The 17,905-nt window shown below is 45.3% G+C and overlaps 1 long non-coding RNA gene across 1 annotated transcript; it reads right to left on the bottom strand.

The window, feature by feature from the left end:
• Positions 1 to 6,459: 6,459 nt before the first annotated feature.
• LOC119236366 (uncharacterized) lies at positions 6,460 to 14,172 on the bottom strand. The gene is made up of 3 exons (XR_005123037.2): positions 13,986 to 14,172; positions 13,544 to 13,657; positions 6,460 to 7,176 (listed from the first exon to the last, which is right to left on the bottom strand). It is a non-coding gene; the product is annotated as an uncharacterized LOC119236366 (long non-coding RNA).
• Positions 14,173 to 17,905: the final 3,733 nt, after the last annotated feature.

Here is a 17,905-nt window from a genome sequence, read left to right as displayed (position 1 = left end):
CTCATAAGTGTGAAGGTCTCTAAGTGACAGCGAGACCCTACTCATGTGCCTGCCCCACAGGCCACCTCTCTGACCTGCTTGCTCCTCCCGCTCCTGCTGGCCCAGCCTCACTGCCAACTGCCAGACGCTGTCCCCATTCACAGGCAGAGGAGACAAGCCGGTGTCCAAAAAGGCCCACCCACAGAGTGGACTTGTTGCTGGCAGCCAGCTGCCCAGCCAGGCCCCTGGCATTCAGCTGTGGCCTCGCAGCTGCTTCCCCCCAAAAGGAGCACAACAGGAAGGGGTCTTGTCACTTCCCAGTGCACAGTACCGGGCTTAAGGACCGTCTGTGCCTTCTGCTTCCCACATGTCCACTTAGCAAATGGGCATGGCTTGGGGGTCCTTGGAAAAGGGAGAGCCCCAAGATAGAAGGCATTTGAGTCTCTGGACCCAGATGAAGGACAGTGCCTACCAACCAGCTCATAACACAGAAGAAAGAAACTTTTGTTGTACCATATTTTTCTCATGAAGTTTTGGGATTTGCGTTTGGGAGACAGTGTTATCCTAACTAATGCCGGGCCTTTGCACTTTCTGTTCCTTCTGCCTGGAATGCTCTTCCTCAAATAGCCACACGAGTTTTCACCTTCATCAGGTCGCTGTTCAGATGCCACCTTACCTGAAAGACTTTCCTGGATGACCCTAAATAACTGAGCGAATCACCTTGACCATCATGCTATCAGCTTGGTATGTTAGCTTCTTTTTCTTCCTAACACATGTCATCACCTGACAGGAGCCTTATTTACTAGCTAGTTGTCCAGTGCCTGACCTCTTGACTGTCTTTCTCACTGCATTTGAGGGTAAGTCCCCATTACTTATCACAGAGCCTGTCGTGGTGTAGAGGCGCAATGGAGGCTGGCTGGCTGGCTGATGGATGGATGCATGGATGGATGGATGCATGGATAGATGGGTGGGTGGATGATGGATGGGTGGAAGGACAAATGAATGAACAGGCCAGCAATGTTGAGGACTGTCCTGAGTATACACACAGGACTAATGGGATATATTGGTTTGTTAGAAAATTCATGACATACTTTTGCATAGAAAACAGAAAAAACACATCATGACTTTTCTGACAACCCAATATAACAAGCTTTGGAGCAGATGGTGGGGTGGGGAGATGAAAACATGGCACAGGTAGGATGATTCTGTTGGCAGTTTTGAGCCTTAAGTGAAGTATTTGATGCCAGAGGCAACACCTGCACCAGACGTGTGGCCCCTGGTGCAGCTCTGGTGCACCCTGAGATCTGCTTCAGCATAGGGCGCATAGCCCAGGGCGCAGGGAAGCTCAGAGCATGGGCTTGGAAACTAGCCCGAGGGGGCAGGGAGAGCTGGCCAAAAGAGGCAGCACCTAGGAGGATTGGCTGGAGAAGCCAGAAGACATGTTCCTGGCACAGGAGGAACCAGGAGACATGCCTCGGCCTGGTGGGTTTGCAGAACTGGGAGAGTTTTGATTCAGTGTGAACATGGGCAGGCCAGAGCGGGGCTGGAGCCAGGGGGCAGAGAGGCCTCTAGGGCCCAGGTCGTGAATAGACTTGCTTGTTGTGCTCAGAAGCTTGAACCGTAGCCTGAAAGCGATGGGAACCAAGCAGGAGCGGTCCAAGCAGGATAGTGGCACACCAGGTGCATTTTACAAGGCTCTTTCTGGCAGTCGCCCCTGGACAAGGTTGGCATGGGTGTGAGCTTCGAGGCCAGCTGGAGCAAATCCAGTTGGAGCTGTGGGGGTACCCAGCGTCCCGGCCCTCACAGCTGGAGGACAGCACGAATGGGGTGGCTGAGCCCAGCTGGCAGGAGCCTGGGGCGCTGCATCCACCTGCCCTCCCTGGGCCAGGTGAGGGATGGCCACACTTTTGGGTCTGATTTCTTAAAACTGTGGCTTCAGGAGGCAGTGACCTCAAGCAGAGGAATCTCTGCGCCCTCCGTGATGTCTGTGTGGTGGCTTCTCTGTGAATCCAGCAGGGACCCACAAACAAGTGTCCGTGCACATGCCCAAGGCCTGGGACAGCTGCAGGGAGACTCCTGGGAGGCCCAGTTGCTCAGGTCTGGCATGTTGTGGCCTATGTGTTTAGCATCTTGACACCAAGGAGTGGCCAGTGGCCTGTTAGGATGTATAGACCATGCAGCCGCCTTTCAGAAGAGTGGGGCTGGCATCCCCCACTTGGGAGGGGCCCAGGATAACAGAAGGAGTGGCTGTGAGCAGGCAAATGTCACTAGTAGAGCTGTCGTGACTCTTGGTTTGCTCCTACGCACCCGGTGGTTCCGTGGGGGCAGTGTCCGTGCAGCAGCAGAACTCTTGATGCTTTCGCTCCAAGCTCACCCACCCATGGGGCACCTGCTGAGAGTGGGGGTCCCGAGAGCTGTGCAGATAATACCTGGTGCTGAGCAGAGGGTGAATCAAGGAGCTCCTGACTTCCAGCCATGCGTCAGGAAAGTTTGCAAGAGGGTCACAACAGTCCTCGCTTCTCCCCTGGTATATGCCTCCCTCCAGCACCAGAGATTAGAAGAGTTTAGGCACAGGGTGTGCAAGTGAGGTGCAAGCAGCAAGCACCACATGAAGATATGACAAGTGCCAGAAACCCAGTGTCTGCCGTGATGGCCAATTGCAGGTTCTCTGAGGGTCTCTACGCAGGTGGCAGGGGGTGTGAGTGGTAAACTTAGTAGGACCAGCAGACATTAAAGATGAGTATAGCCTGCGGCCAAGGGGGAGGCCGCTTCATCTCCAGTCATTTGTTGCCACAAAATCTCGGGGGCCAATGTCATCATATCTTTTGACTCTTTAAGCAAATTGGAAGATCCAGATTCTTAGGAGATATCTCCTGCCTCCACTATTTCTAGATTAGGCTGTAGTAACAACAACCCCCAAAGGTCAGTGCTGTACCATGGCAGAGGCTCATTGCTGTTCCTGTTACATCCCAGCAGCTTTCTCCTCTGTCCAGGATCCAGTCTGAAGAGCGGATCCCTCCTGGATGTGCCCCCTGGTGGCAGAGGGAAAAGAGGGCTTGTACCCACCCATGGATGTCTTGCTCTCAAGAGGCACAGCCACTGCTGCTCACCCCACACCAGCCAAAGCCAGTGTCCAGGTCATACTCCCGCCTCCCACAGAGACACATTAACACCCACGCGGTCAGTGGCTGCCGGGCAGAGGATAATTGGGACAAGAATATGATCTGCCACCCTCTCTTTTTAAATGTTGGCAACTAAATCAAAAGTGTCTTAAATGCTAGACGGAATCAAACAAAACACAGAGAACCTCAGCCGCCAATTTACAGCCTCTAATTTAAGGGGTCAGAGGTGGAGAGCACAGTCTTGCTCACTTTCCGAAAGACAGACACTGTCTCAGCAGCCTCTGAACTTAAGAGTCTTCTCAAAAAGAGAAAAATGGTGACTGTGCCTTAACATTATGGGTGAATCTATACTGGCTCCTTGTAATCACTCCCTCCTTTTATAGGTGCTCGTAAATTCCCTTTTTAACAATCCATTCATAAATATCACCCAGCATCTAGGTCACTTACCACCCTCTGGTTTACAGAATTCCCCATCTTGCCTTTTTGCATTGAGGGCATTTGGCCGTGCGGGTCTGACAGTCTTGCTAGTTTTGCGCTCGGCACTCAGAGGGGAGACGGAACTTGAGGCCTCTTAGCACCCAAGGATCAAGGGGTCCAGGCTGAGACTTGACAGCACTCCCAGGGTAAGAAGCTCCTTTACATGCCCTTAGGGTCTTTGTGATAGGCGTGTGGCGGGTGAAGCTGGCATCTACCATTTTTTGGGCAAACAATAGGGTAGAATCTTCCATTCAAACGTGCATTGATCTTTGTCCAAAAAGAAAGTGCGGGGTTGAGGCATCTGGACTGTCCACCTTGGGCAGCTCTTCATGGGTCCTCGTGTCATGTGCATGTGGAGCAAGTCCCAGAGTGTGGGCTCTGGATGATGACTTTGGGTTTGGATGGGAAATGTTTGCTTTGGTGGAGTGTTTTCGTGTAATATATAATTATGTCCAAGCTAAGGCTCTTCGGTCTTGCCTGCAGGGAAGGGGTGGAGGATATTTCTTAACTCTTTACAAACGTGGCCGGTGACAGTGCTTGCATATGCTTGCAGAGTTGAGGGTGCTCGTTCCCTAAGCAGTTGTCTGCAGGAGCCGAGGGCCCAGGGACTGTGAGGGACACTGAGGCAGAGTGCTCCCCTCTCCCTAGAAGAGCGACGTAAAAGAGGAGGGTGCTGGAGACGCATCCCTGGCAGAGACAGCTTCCGCCCTCACATGGTGCCTTCGCAGATGAGGCCCCGAGCCTCTCTGGGGGTTGTTTCTGTTGGAGCCTGAGCTGCTGTGGTCACCACAGACTAGATCACAGGCCTGAGGGAGGGATGGGTTTCTGGGGGGGGGGGGCAGGGGGATGGATGTCCCAGGGATAATCACCAGAGAAGAGGAGGAGCTGGGGCGGGAAGCGAGCATGGGGAGGCAGGAGCGAGAACTCCTTGCCCTTGCCAGGCTTAGGTGGGGTGGGATCAGGGTTCAGCAGTGCAGATTTGACTCCAGGACACTTAAACAACGTGGGCGACTTTGCTGCCTGTGCAGAATGGGTGCCCTGCGGGGAGACAGTGTGCCTTACATGTGGTACAGAGGCTCCCGATGCCGAGCTCAAGCAAGCCACACGCAGGGCAAGGCCTTGTGCCCGCTGGGGTGGGGTGAGAGGAAGGCATGAGTTCTCTCAGACAAAGGCGCCACCAACTAAGCAAACCCCTGCCCACCAAGTGGGGTGTCCCTCCTCTAGTCTATCTGCCCAGCGGCAGGGCAGGGAGAGGGGAAGTGTTTTTGCTGTTTTGTCATCCCAGGGAAGTGTATTTCCCACAAAGACATCTCCGACGAGCAAAGCCAAGGTAGGGGAAGGGGGCTTTGTGCAAACGCAGTGCTAAATCTGGGCCTGTGAACCCCCAAACTAGCAAGATCTTTTAACTGTTCATTGTTCTCCACCTTTCATTTATTTGTCATTCATTTTGGGATGTTTATCAAGACTCGATAAGGGCTTCGGGTTGCCTGGGCCCTGCTCCTGCCAGGACCTACTCTTAATGCTGGGACAGAGCTGGAGGTGGGGCGGGGCAGGTGGGGAGAGAAAACTCCCAGGTCTGTGGAGCTTGTGTCCTAGAGGGAGAATTGACTGTGTTCTGGGGGGCTTAGAAGAGGCTGTGTCCTGCGCTTCGCATGGAGAGGCAGAGGGGAGCCCAGCACCCCTCACCCCGAGCTTGCTGGAGGCAGCAGCACAGAACAGCTGTCTGGGACTGCAGAGGCCCAACCCGTAGTAGCAGCAGCAGCGGGTGGGTATTCAGGGAGGTGGATGGACATTTGGAGCTGGCACCCCGGGCACCTCAGAAATAGCTGAGGATCACTTGGAGGGGGCTAAATCCTGCTGGGGCATTCCGATGTTTCATGGGGGGCAGGAGGGCTGAAATCTGCTCACAGCAATTACAGGTGATTTTGTCCCCTCTACCTGACGTTCATTCTGCCTTTTCCAGCCCGAAGATCAGTCTTCTTGACCGAGAATCTGGAAATAAAGTACAATTTATTTAGTTCTGCTTCCTTGTTCTCATCTGTTAGCAAAATATAATTAGTCCCGATTAGCGCCAATTAGCCTCCCTTTCCTCTTGAGCTGTCTGCTCATTGAGTCTCTGCTCACGGAGACCGACCTAACCTTCACTGGATGTCTCTGAAACCCGCTTATTGGTGGGTCAGGACCCTCACAGCCCAGCCAAGGAAGTCACCCGTCTTGTGTCTCCAACACCTCCTGGGTCCCTGTCACTCGCACTTCTGCAGAGCACGAACCAGAGTTAGGTTCAGGGGAGCTGTCCTTCCATTTCTCTCTCTAAATTATGAAAGATAAATCTGTCAGCCGACGAGGAGAATTTATCAGACACCCTGTGTCTAGCGGAATGAGACTCCTAGCTGCCCCCACTCCATCTTGCTGCCAGTCTTGTCAGGTGTGCCAGGAAGGCCGCTCCCACCTCGGAGCCCTGAGGGCACGGGCCCCACAGATGGACAAGCAGAGAAAAGTGAGGGCTCAGCAGGCAGAGAGCCATCTGGTGGAATTCCATGGGAGGCTTTTTTCTCTGCGGCGCTGCCTGGCCCAGCCTGCCCCCACCCCTCCACTGCTCCACTGCTGGTTTCCAGCAGCCTCTCCTGGCTTCCTCCTCACCTGCATCTGACTTGCACAGCTCTCTGGACTTAATCGCTTCCTGTCACCTAGTTCTGCCCTTAGGTTGACCTTGAGCCCATAGGGTAACTGACTGCTCTTGAGTAGATCCATTTTGCACCTAGTAGAGCTCTTGCTCCCGGGCTGCTGGTTCCCCTGCTCCCCCGTGTGAGCCATGGCACTCTCCAGAATATGTCATCCATTTCTTACAGCTGGCACCACAACCTGGCGCTCATGCCACAGCCTCAGCAACCTGTCTCTCCTGATTCTCTTTACTCCTCTCTCCACCCTCATGGTTGGTGGATTCCACTTGGGTGCTGGACTCTTCTCTCCCCTTCCTGCTTGTTCTGCCTTTGGGAGGAACAACACATCTATTGCTGCTGTCCCCACACACTCTCTGAGGCCAGTGGAACCAGGACAGGCATATCTGTCTCCCTGAGCAAAAGTCCCAGGCTCACTTTTTTCAGTGTCTTATACTCTGCACCCTGAGGTGTTGACATCCAAGACTGCAAATTGGAGTTCTTTTGTTCCTGGGAATAACCAGACATTTCTCCATTCTTCTTGTTGTTTCCATGTCTTTTATTTTATCAAGCTCTATAATTTTGCTGCCTTCACTGTGCTTTCTTTAGGACATTTTTGTTATTGTTTTTTTAAAGATTGTGAGAAAGATTCAGCTCCAACAAGATCAGTGATAGAATTTGTGGAACTCATGCAAACTGGAGGGGCAAGAATAGGGTAGGCATTAGTGATGACTGGAACTGGACACTCCTTGCCCCTTTCCTGCTTGTTGCCAGGCAGCCTCGGCTCTTCACATAGATGCCGGCAGCAATAAGCTCCTATGTTCTCAGCTTTACTCTTGCAACAGGGGAGAGAGAGCCTTGCTCCTCTGTTCAAAAACATTTGGGTCATCCTTGAGAACAAGGGCAAATTAGGAGGTCTGAAATAAAATGATGACTAGATTCTAGAAAAAAAAAAAAAGGTTATTGTCAGATAAACGATAAATGTCCACTACAGACCAATGTGAAATACATTATGGATGAGACCATCCCACAACTATTTCCTTGTAAATCTTCTTCCCAAAGTCAAGTTGAGTCTTTTGTACAGAAGTCATATTACTTTGGTGTATGAATGAGGGTTCTCTAGAGAAACAAAACCCATAAACCAATAGAATAGCAACTGGATGTGCACATGAAATATATTTACTACGTATGTTCATATATTTATTTATTATAAGGAATTGACTCACACAATGATGAAGGCTGAGAAGTCTCACATACTACCATCTATGAATTGATATGTATAGTCTGAGTCTGAGTCTAAAGTCCTGAAAACCAGGAGAACTGAGCCTGCGTGCAGGAGGGGATCAATGTCTGGCCTGAGGCAGTCAAGGGGAGAGAGAGAAAAAGGATGAGAGAACTACTGTTTCCTTTGCCTTTCTGTTTCACTCAGGCCCTTGATGGATTAGATGATGCCCACTTGCATTGGGAAGGGCAATTTGCTCTACTGAATCCACAGATACAAATGCTAATCTCTCCCAGAAACATCTTCAGAAACACCCAGAAATAATGTTTAACTAATTTGGATACTCTGTCTGACATATTAATTGTCACACTTGGCAATTTGGTTATGGAGATTTTTACCCCAGCACCAAAGGCCATTTGTGGGCAAAACATGGTGGGAGAGCATATTCTGGAAATAATGGTGATGGGTGGGGAAAGGAGAGAGGAAAAGAGATGATGTCATAGATTTTATACCTAGCTCAGCTAACCTAGACCAAGTATTCAGCAACATATTTTCACTGGCATAGACCAATTCAAGCACATCTTTGCATTTCATTATAGCAATGAGTGGCACTGGACAGAAAGAGAGGTGTTTAGTGCTAGAACAATGGTTTCCAAAGTTTTATATACAGCAGAACTCCCATTATCACAAAGAAAATAGCACACAGAACCCTGATATGTAATACAGAAGAAGCAGAAATGCAGTGTTGAAGCTTTCCTTGTACAACCATCCCCAGGGACTCTGGGTTCCACGGTGCTTGATGAAAGCAGCCATTACAAAAAGGGCAAGTTACAGTCTCTGCAATTCCCTTGGAATTCCCCAGTGTTGACAGTGTGACTTGTATGTGTGTGTGTTATTTAGGTTTTATCTCCACCCAAGAGATGGTTACTTGTTCTCATTGGGAATGCACACCTCAGGGATGGTTACCTAATATTTACCACCCCCTGAAATAAAATCCATACTAAAAGGCAAGAACTCTAATTTCTTCAGCTATTCTCTTCTCCAGTAATCATCAGAGGCTTGTGAGTTAGAATAATGGGTGTTAGGTAGGCTCTTGTTGGTGATGTGAATGATGCTCAAAAGAGGATGAGATAAAATATTAGAGTGATGCTCCCCCACCCTTGTAGGAATAGGATATAAAAATTCAACAAATGCTTCTCTTTCACCTGGATTCCATTCCTCAGCAATATTGGGAATAGGTGCTGACTCAGAGGATTTTCGTTCCCCTGACTCCAACTGTATAGTTAGTAGAATTCTGCTTTCACATTGTTACTATTTACTTAATATAAGCTTTCTTTGAAATGCCCTGTCATAGCACCTAAAAGAACATAGACCTGGGTTTGCATTGAGGTTACAGAACAGGTTTGGGGATTTTTCATCTGCCTGCTTGATCATACATGTTTATCATAGGAATCAGAATTTAGGGAGAATTTAATGTGAGACTTGCCTTTGTTGTAAACCAATATCTTAACCATTTAAGTTTGGGTCCAACTTTTGTGAGTTCTGACACTTATACATTTTGAGGGCCTTCATTTAAAACAAAGTTAGAAATACAAATACAAAACTATATAAAAAGTGAATATATAGAGTAAGAAAAGAAATTATAAAAAAAATTAAAATTTAAAGTTATATCATAAAAATCCAGAAAACAACATAATATTTTAATTAATTAATCCCTGATGATGCCACTCTATAAAATATATTCCTACATTTTGGGGGGCATATTCTCTTTAATGGCCTCTTCATGTGACAACTGTTCTGTAATATTTTCTACAGCGAGAATAATTCAGCCTTTCCTCTCACTTGATCAAAAGTTTTTTGTGTTATTAATTTTTAAAATTCATAAAATATGCAACATCAGTGGATGTTCACTGAAGTTCTTTCACAGGGCTGGTGCCCTATAAATAGAGAAATACTGATAACTTAAATTTCTTGTCATCTCTTCAATTAAAAAAAAAGGCATGGAGTTTTACAATTGCATACACTAGATCTACAGTTCATTCCTGACAGAATTTCCTTTACTAAGAATTGATGAGAAACTGAATCTCCTAATTATAATTCTGCATGTTTTGATAGGAAGAATTTTCCATAAACTTATCTCTGGTTTTGCATATAAAACCTTGTTTCTCTTCCCCTCCCCATATACATCCAGTGGTAGATATATTTGAGACAGAGACAGATTCAGAATCTGCCGTGAAACAGATTCATATCACAATAGGCCCTCATGTCCTGCATTTTCCCGTGATGTCACATTTTCCCATGATGAGTGCTAAGTGTATTCCTTTGCAGGAAATACAAGAATGAGTTAACTATTTCAGACATGGAAATCTCTGAGAACCACATAAATAATCCCTCGAAACAAAAATTAAATGTATTATCAACTCAACTTTGGCTGGCTCCCAAAATACTCTTGCTACTCAACACAACCAGACTAAAAGGAAGATCGGCTGAAAGGAGGGAAGAGGTTGAGAGAGACTTAGCTGGTTGCGACTCAAATTATCTGTTCTTTGAAAAATATATAAAACCATCTACCATGTAAATCTACCATGTAAATAGATTGCTAGGGAAATTTTCAGAGCCTTGGAAGATGCTCATTGAATAAAAGCTTTCATATTTAGTACCATTTGTTCATGGTACCTTGCCTCTGTGCCAACTGTTGAGGTCACCAGTATTTACCTAGTTGGGAGCAGCCAAGTGGTTTAGATTGGTTTGCTCAAAGGGGATAAATGGAAGGTGAAAGCTGCTGATTATAAGTATTAGTATAACAGTACCATATAAAATAATTGCCAAAAAAGTTTACCAAACGAGTTAGTCATAAATGCAACTTAATTTCAGAGACTACTTTTAAATTGCAATAAACTGTGGGTAAACAAAGAAGGGTAGATGAAGCGTAACTGGACAGGGTGGCTTTGAGGCAGCTTTTATAAAAGTTGAGACTTGAAAAAGAAAGGGGAAGGTATATTCCAGGATGCCAATGTCCAAATACACTGACGAACATCAAAATGTACACAGGGAAGAGTTAAAATTGGCTGGAACAGAGTATTCATAATAGAGGACATAAAAATTAAATTTTAATATGACCTCTTTTGATCATAAAGGAACAACTGGTATAAAACTAGTCCACCAAGTATTAACAACTAGGAAATTACACTAATTATATGAAATTGTTCTTTTTAGATATTGAAAAACAGGGATTCCTGAGAGGAGAGAGGTGGGTACACTTACAGCTCTGGCCTTTTGCTTTAACACATTTTCTGGTTGGGTTAGAGTGGCAGAAATCTGCAGAGATCACTGTGACTCTTTGAACCAATAATCAGATGTACAGGTTTAGGATGACGCTCTACAGACCCAGGCAAATAATGTCTATTAAGGAAAGATAAAATGTGAGGATCTATAAGCTGAACAACCACCAGAGCTCACACAGGATTGGGAGATATTTTAGTTCAGATCAACCAGAATGGACTTTGATAAATACCTGGAACATTCAGGTAAAACCCCAGAAAGAGTACACTTTATGAGGAGGGTTAAATTAGCTCTGTAGCAAAGGCTTCTCTAAACCCAGCTTTAAAAAGTCTCCAAGGAATCAAATTGATCTGATATTAAATTAATTTCTTGTCAGAACATAACTCAATACTCTTAAAAGGAACAAAAGAAAATATAACATTCACAACAGCCAACATCCAATCAAAACTATCGAACATGCCCAAATGAGGAGCTGAGACCCACAAGGAAAGGAGAATCAGTCGATAGAAGTATCTCTATGGATTTTAAAACAACCTTTATGAAATATATTCAAGGAATTAAGGAAAAACATGAACATAATGAAAAGATAAATGGAAATGATAAAAGGAAACAAGTAAACCTTCTAGAACTAAAAAAAAATAAAACCAATATCTGAGATGAAAAACATGCTAGGTAGGTTTAATAATACATTTCAGAAGAAAAGATTAGTAAATGTGGAGATAGTGAAAGAGAAAAAATACAAATTAAAGCCCATAGAAGGAAAAGACTGAAAAAATAAATGAAAAAGCCTCAGTAATATAAGACAGAATTCCTAGGTGCATTAAATAATGAATTCTATCAAACATTAAAGGAACAAATAATATTAAACAAATCTTTCAGAAAAATAGAGGGGAAGAAACACTTTCCAACTCATTTCATGAGGTCACCATTAGTCTGATATCAAAACCAAAGACATTAAATGATAATTGCAGACCAACATCCCTTATGAACACAGATAAAAGATCCTTAACAAAACATTAGTGAATAAAGTCCTGATATATCATTTAAATGATAATACATCATGGCTGAATGGGTTAAATTAACATTTGAAAATCAATCAGTGTAACTCAACAGAACAAAGGAAAAAACAGTATCATTTGACTCAATACAGAAAAGCCAGGTAATGAAATTCAATGTTAAGTTTTAAATATAAAAAAACACCCCAGCAAACAGGAATAAAAGAAAAGAATTTCAATCTAATCAAGAAATCTCTGGAAAAGCACTATAGTTTAATGCTGAAAGACCCGATACTTTCCCACTAAGACAAGGATGTTTATTCTCTTCTCTTCTACTCAACATTGTATCAGTGTCCCAGCCAGTGAAATAAGACACGAAAAGTAAATAATAAATAAGACATGAAAAAAAGCCTCACAGATTAGAAAAACAGAAGTTAAACACTTTTATGCACAGAGGACATTATTGTGTGCCTAGAAAATGCTAACAATCCTAAAAAAAAAAATCAACTATACTGATAAGTGAATTTAGTAAGGGTGCAGAATACCAGATCAATATACAAAATAAATTGTATTTCTGTTTACTAGCAACAAACAAGTGGCAAATAAAATTTTAAATGCTGTTTACAATATATGCCAAAAATAGAAAATAGTTAAGAATGAATGTAAGCAAACATATGCAGGATCTAGATAATAAAAATTCTAAAAAACTGTTATAAGAAACTGTTAAAAGATCTAAAGAAATGGAGATATATAGCATATTTGTGAATTGAAAATCTCAATATTGTTAAGCTGTCAATTCTCCAAAAATTAATCTAAAGATTCAATGGAATTCCAATCCCAGCAGGTTTTTGTTTTGTTTTGTTAGCAATTGTCATGCTGAACTTAAATCTATATATAAACACTAACCATTTTGAAATAGAAATTCAAAATTGAGAGGTTAAACTATCTGCTTTTGAAACTTGCTTTAAAGCTAGAGTAATCAAGATGAATAGTCTGACTGCTTTTTCTCTACAATGGTAGAGCTGAGTAGTTGTGACAAGGACCATATGGTCCACAAAGCCTAAAATATTTACTATCAGTCTTTCACAAGAAGTTTTCCAATCCCGGTGATAAATGACACTTCTGTATAAGACATACCACTATCTACCACTCCTGGCCCACTAGGAATTAATTACTCTACCACTTTGTCTGCTCCTCATTCAAGCATATTAGAATGCATCAAAGTGAATATAATTTTTGAAACAATCTTTAATTCCTTCTAATTCATTTTAAAATATAAATTGTTCATAGATTGTGGTACATTATAATTAAGAGTACATTGTTTGAAATGTCCTTGACAACTGTTTACAAAATCACAGTTGAAAACTGTGCTATTAAAAAAAGAAAAGAAAACCGTGCCTAGTGGGATGAAAATAATGACACATCAAATTTATATAAGATATAAGTTTGCAAATTAGGCATAGTATTAATAAACTCACTTTACAAATTTATAAGTGAGGACTCTCACTGGCAAATGCATCTATTAGAGCCTGCTATAAAGGTGATGAGGACATAATTAGGAAAAGCAAACTAATGGGCCAGGCAGATACCAGGCACAAACCTGTGATGTATTGAATGCAGACAATGAAGAGAGAGAATATTGAAAAAAATAATTCTGACAGTTTATGTGAGTCTGAGTTTTTAGATGTAGTTGCTTTTGACCTGATGGGAAAATTAGGAAGAAATATTTATTTAGACACTGAGAGCAGAAAGGTTATGAACTCAATTTGCAAGTGCTTAGAGTAATGCATTTCAAATTAATACACTTACCTGGGCATCTTGTTCGAATGTACATTGATTCAGTAGTTTTGGGACAAGCCCCAAGTTCTTGTAGTTCCAGTAAGTTCCCAGGTGATTTTGACAGGGCTGATTCAGGACTACATTCTAAGTAGTAAGGCATTAAAAGTGACTAATGAATATTCAAGTATAGATTATTTCTGGAAGATAAAGGAGCGTCCTGCTTTTTATGCATTTAGAAGGAAGGAGTCTATTGGTCTTCACTAAAGGCAAGAGAGCAAAAGGCCTGCAATCTAGAGGAACCGCCATGCAGAGAAGAGGAAGCTCTAGGGCAATCAAGGAGCGAGGTTAAGAGCTTTCAGGGTAAAAAAAAAAAAAAAAGGGGGCGAACCAGGGGAATGTAAGGAATTCTGTGAAATACTAAGTTTCAAGGTGGAGGTCAGTGGAATTACAACCTGGGAAACATCCATCTCACCAATTTTGCTGCTCCCTTCTCAATGCTTATTTTCTTTACTTTTTAATTTTTTCCTTATCTTTTATTTCTGTAGTTTTTCTCCAGTCTTCTCTTGACTACAGTAGATGGTTATTGGACAGTCAAAGCTCCTCCACCTCTTTTTCTCAAAAGGCCTCCACTGATCAGTATGATGATGCCTTATTTTATATGATGCTATGCCCAGTCCCTACAGCTGGTTGGTCCAGGCATGGACACCTGATGCTAGCTGGGCCAATCACAGCTCTTCCCTGGGATTATTGAAAATAGTACTTGATTATGACAGAAGTGGTTAGGCATCGTCTCTATAGAGGTAAAAGGTGCTAGATACAAAACCTGCTAGTTGTTGCCAGCAGAGTTAGAAACCAGCACAGAGAAAAACTGAAGGCAGGTGGTAGAAGAGGGCCCTGGTAGAGTTCCAGTCAGTTCAGCTATTCCCAAGTCCAACTGCATCCTGTCCTTCCCCATGATCTGATTATTCAGTGCTCCCTTCCGTGACCCAGAAAATTCCCCTATTGCCTAAGTGAGTTTGAGTCACTTGCAGCAGAATCCTGAGTAATATCCCAATCCATTTTCTCCTACACACCCCACTTCCCTTACCCTTGCCCCCACCCCCCACCCTGTTGGCTGTAGACATCTCAGGTTCTTCTAGAGGACACTGGGCCAGAAACAGCCTCTAGGACCATCACCCCGCGCAGTGCTGTGTGGGTGTCAGTGTGTCACTGCACACCAGTGTCCCAAATCCCTGTGTCATGACAACAGCTGAAAAAACCCCACAAAAGTCGGCTCTTCAGCACACTAGGGCCTCCCCGACAGATTGCTAAGACCCTGGGGGCAGAGCTTAATGTGCACAACTATTTGCAATGCACAATTTTCTTTTTACCCATTTAGGCTAAATTGAATTCATTTTGGAATCCTCAAAGTTAGTGCTTGTTGACTTCTCCCCTTTACTTCATATTCCAGGTACCTTTGCCCCAAACTGAAAGTCACTTCCACCTCTAGTTCCCTGAAGTCTCAGGTCCCTGGAGATCTCTCCATGGTGAGGTAACCCTTTAACTGCTGGGAAGTTAGAAAAACAAAGAACAAAAATGAAAACCTGCGGTTCTGCAAAAAAGCTCCTGTTGTGAGAATGTCTCCCTCTCTCCCCCACTTCTAACACACGCACACACACACACGTGCGTGCATGCGTGCTTGCACTCACACACACACACACACACACACACACACACACACACACACAGGACTGAGAACAAGAAGCCTACCTCCCACCACCCCTTCTGCAGACAGAAATGCTGGCATTCGTAAGCTGTCACTCTGAGGAAGACAGCAGCTGTGTTATTCTATGATTTATAGAACAGATTTGCATTTCCTTGCCTTTGAAGCTTGCCTATAATCTGCCACATAAATATTTGAAAGACAGGATGGTGGAAACAGACCTAAGCAGCTTAATCGAACACTTGGCAGGTAGAGGACTTGGACCCGTGTTCATTTCAAACATCCCCATTGCCCCGGGGCCTCTTGGTGTGTGTGTACCAAATTGAAATGCAATGTTTAAACCCAATCCTACAGTCAAAATCCCACTTGAAGGGAAAGCCAGTAGAATGCCCTTCGGAAGACGGGTTTCGTTTCATGTCTGGTATCCTGGGCCAAAAACCTGACTGGCTTCCTTAAACTCTACTTCAGGAAGTGGGGAACAGGGAGTAGAAGTGTCTCAGCCACTCCAAAAATCCCACCTGTGCAAATGGGGTGATCTGAGCTGTGCCCTGCCCCCACCGCACGCCCCGAGGCCATGGAGAGGCAACTTCACCAGGGAATAAGAACACTTCTCTCCCTGAGACTAATCAGAGCTTGGCTGGCTAATCCAGAGAACCACAAGGCCCTGGTGGGGAAGCAGGAAAGCTTCAGGTATTCCATGCACCCAATCCCCCATGATGCATTTCCCAAAATGGGGTACAAGGAGCACTTTCTGAAGTTGTTATAAGTTCCCATTAAGAGACCATAGCACAATGCCCTTTATTTTATTGTAAACACTATATCCTGGCATAAAAACATCAATCCAAGTTTGTTTAACTTTATCAGTTGAGCAGAAAAGATGCACTTTTACCTTCACAATAGTTCCATTAATGTGCTATAGAATAAGTAGAAAATAGGAAATTGTGCCCATATCTGATTCAAAATACCTGTAGATTTCCCTGGACATGCTATGAGGAGCAGAAAGGTGGTCTTTATTCTCGAGACAAACCAGGAAGGCCACTTGGGACCTAGGTTGCAGGGAGAGGACTCCAGGGCAGGGGCAGCAGGAAGAGTGGCCCCAGCCTCAAAGGATCCCAAGTAAATCCCTGGAGGGAAGAAAGCAGAAATGCATGAACACAGGCCCAGCTGACAGCCAGGAAGCAGGGTCAGCCCTGTCCTGTGTGAGGCTTGTGGTCCAGGCCTGTGGAGACCTCATCTGCAAAGTGAGAGGTTGCTCTTAAAAGACCCCTCTCCCTTTTGTGCTAATCCTCCACAGCAGGCCAGGTCTAGCATCAAGATTTAGACACATCTGAGGGTGGAGTGACCTGATCGCCTGCCTCTTCTAAGATGCCCATCTGCATTTCCAGAGCTCCAGAGAAAATGCCCCACAACTGGCATTGCCTGCATAACTTGGACCAGGGCTAGGAGGAGGTGGGGTTGATGACGAAGTCAAATGTGGAGCCCCTAAGGGAAGGCCTAATGGAGAAAGGAGCCTGGTTCTCCAGGGTCACATTTCCAAGTCAGGAGGATGAAGTAGGGTGGGGCAGGGGTGGTGGTCTCTACTGCCATCGGCCACCTGGAGGCCAGCACACAGCTGGGGTGTCTCACCGAGCCAAGCACCCTGCTCTAGGCTCTGTAGTATTGTCACTCTGGGGCCAGGGGCTGTTCTCCTGCCACTCCCACAGTCTAGTCCCAGGAAGGCCAACAGTTTGCAGCCGTGGGTGAGACAACCCCCAGGGACTTCCATAGAAGTTGTGGGTATGAGAAGCACCAAGCAGGTGGGTGTCCTGGGGCACTGAGCCAGGGACAGGCAACTGATGTTACCGTGACCTCATTTGGATACTCCATGTGCCTACACTAGTTTCACAAAAACTTCAAAGGAAAACACGATTTAAAAATGGATCTGATGATCACATTCTGGGGGAGTGGCTGGAAGAGAGGAAAAGAAATGACTGGTGTCCAGTGAAAGCCTGCTGACCCTGGAAGGAGGGAAGAGGACCTCAGCCTCTCTGGCCCGCCCACACTGTCATGGGCACGACTGGCTTGAACATGGCAGGAGCAGGTGAAAATCTAAGGGAGGTGCTCACTGTGGGGAGGGGAGTGATGGAAGGGGCATGGCCAGTCCCTAAATGGAATGAGATTTGGGGACCCAGCCCACATATCAATCCTCATGCCCACCTAGAACTAGACGCCAAAGAAGTGAGAGAGATTCACTCAACTAACAACCCAGAATACTTTCCTGCCTGGTTGGAGCTTGGCATCGGCACTGCCCTGCAGTCGGGGCATCTGGGCCAGCTCTGCCACAAGCAGAGGGCTACAAGGCATGTCAGACCATGGGACACACATAAGACACACACAGGAAGTATCCCACGGTTACCTTGCACCTGTCTCTACACCTTAGGGGAAACTCTGCAGCACTGATTAGCAGACTGACCCCATTCATGGGTTTTTCATCAGGAAGAGGGAGGCTTTTCCACTTTCTCAGGGCTTTGTCCTATTGTCCTGTGGCCTTGGCAGCTATGTCTCTAGCCCCGGTGGGGCTGCAAGCCCGGACAGGAGAGGTTCCAGGAAGGTAGAGTTCTTGCTGGTGATCTGTTTTCAGCCTGGGGCAGAGCTGGGCTGTGAGCCAGGAACAACTTCTGGTCAGTCATTAGGCACAGACTTTGCTCCAG

Source organism: Talpa occidentalis, unplaced genomic scaffold, assembly GCF_014898055.3.
Source record: "Talpa occidentalis isolate TD23 unplaced genomic scaffold, MPIMG_talOcc4v2.1 talOcc4.9, whole genome shotgun sequence".
NCBI lineage: Eukaryota > Metazoa > Chordata > Mammalia > Eulipotyphla > Talpidae > Talpa > Talpa occidentalis.
The sequence above is the reverse complement of the archived record's forward strand: the minus strand, read 5'-3'. Positions and strand labels throughout refer to the sequence as shown.